Source organism: Octopus bimaculoides, chromosome 9 (assembly GCF_001194135.2).
Source record: "Octopus bimaculoides isolate UCB-OBI-ISO-001 chromosome 9, ASM119413v2, whole genome shotgun sequence".
Taxonomy (NCBI): domain Eukaryota; kingdom Metazoa; phylum Mollusca; class Cephalopoda; order Octopoda; family Octopodidae; genus Octopus; species Octopus bimaculoides.
The window spans coordinates 92,274,748-92,276,525 of NC_068989.1; positions in this window are offsets into that span (position 1 = coordinate 92,274,748).

The following is a 1,778-nucleotide window of genomic DNA, read 5'->3' on the forward strand; positions in this document are numbered from 1 at the left end:
ATATACAGGCATACATATACATATATATATATATATATATATATACACATATATATATATATATATTCCGAGAAAACGTGGAATACTTCTGTGAAACTATCTCAACGAGATATAAATTGAAGAAAACCAGAAACAGAGCCATAGTCGTCTTCATACCGATTTTCTTATTGACTGGAAAGCTAGTTGGTACAGACGTTAAAAGATGACAACCAGCAATTACCTTTGAATTGTTGTGATAAACTTGGTCATTAAATAATCCGAGGAATTGTGAATTTCTCGTCGCTTCTTTGCGTAATGATTCAGTAACACAAGGCACCACAACTAAAGTAGTAGAATACTTCATCTGAAGAGGTCTGTTTTGTCACATTTGAAGGGTACTCTCACTTTATACCCAGTGCGCAAGGACAAAGCTGAAAGCTGCGATCAGTAACCTCTAAGTGTTTTCCTCGGTTCTTTCCGATTTTGTACTTATGAAGTAAAAGTGACTGTTTTAGCGTTTATACTTTGGTTTACTGAACAAACTACACCTTGAATATTATTATAATGGGTGCATAGATACGAGGTCTGATCAATAAGTATCCGGATTGTTACCATAGTAACGACGCTAGAGCACGCAGAGTAAAGCTGCTTGACATAGATTGACCTTGAACTCTGCTGTGCATGCGCACTTAGATTTAACATTGTAGCTCACTTCCAATGTTTACAGCAGTGCTTGGAATTAACGTGTGTAGCGTGTGATCGGAAAGTTGTCATGGCGATACCTGCTCAGAAATCTACGCAAAGTTGCAGAAAGTGTATGAAAAGGAGTGTATGAGTCACCCGTAAGAGGATGAGTGTTTCAGAACTTTCTAAGATGGCCGAAAAAATCTCGATATCGACGAAAGTTTTGGGATACCCACAATCAGCAGAACTGAGAAAAAACCTCGCAGATCTGCATGCAGTTGTGAGGGGAAATTGTCGAATCACTATCCGTGAGTTATTAGAGGATGTACAGATTAGTTAGGGTTCAGTTCAGTCCATTAGCACTGAAAATTTTGGTATGCAACGTGTGTCCGCCTAGTTTGTGGCAAAACTGCTCTCAGCTGACCAAAAAGACTTTGAAAATTTCGCGTAGGCTTCTCAGCAGGTGTCACCAATCTTTTGACAAAATTTGATGCAGATTCTCTGCTCAACTTTCTCTGTCGTGTACAATGCAACGATCATACGCTACACGCCTTGATTCCAAGCACTGTTGTAAACAGCAGATGTGACCAAATCCGGTCACAGGGTTTTCGTCTGCCTGAGACTATAGTAAAAGGCACCAGCCCAGTGTACCACGCAGTGGGAGCCAACTGGAAACCATGTGATTGGGACGCAAACTTCTTACTACATACAAACCTCTGTACCTATATGTAGCATTCACATATTTGAGTTTATTATATCCGCAAAAGCATGTATTGCAGTTGCGTAGTTGAAAGCAAAAACAGGTTAAATACTAACATCAACTATTCAATCGTATTCCATTCCTCTATCATTGGAATATTCAAGAAATTTACCGATCAAATTAATATTGTCTAATTTGCCCTGCACAGGCCAGTTCATTACATCGTACCTAATTAAAAAGATATTAGATTCTAAGAGAAATTTGACTTCTGGATTGTGAGAGCCAAAGATTTTAATTAAATGTCCTAATTGCTCGTTCACAATACGTGCTAAAACTATAGAATTGGAACATTCGGAAACATACGTACGTATATATATATATATATATATATATATATATATATATATATATATAT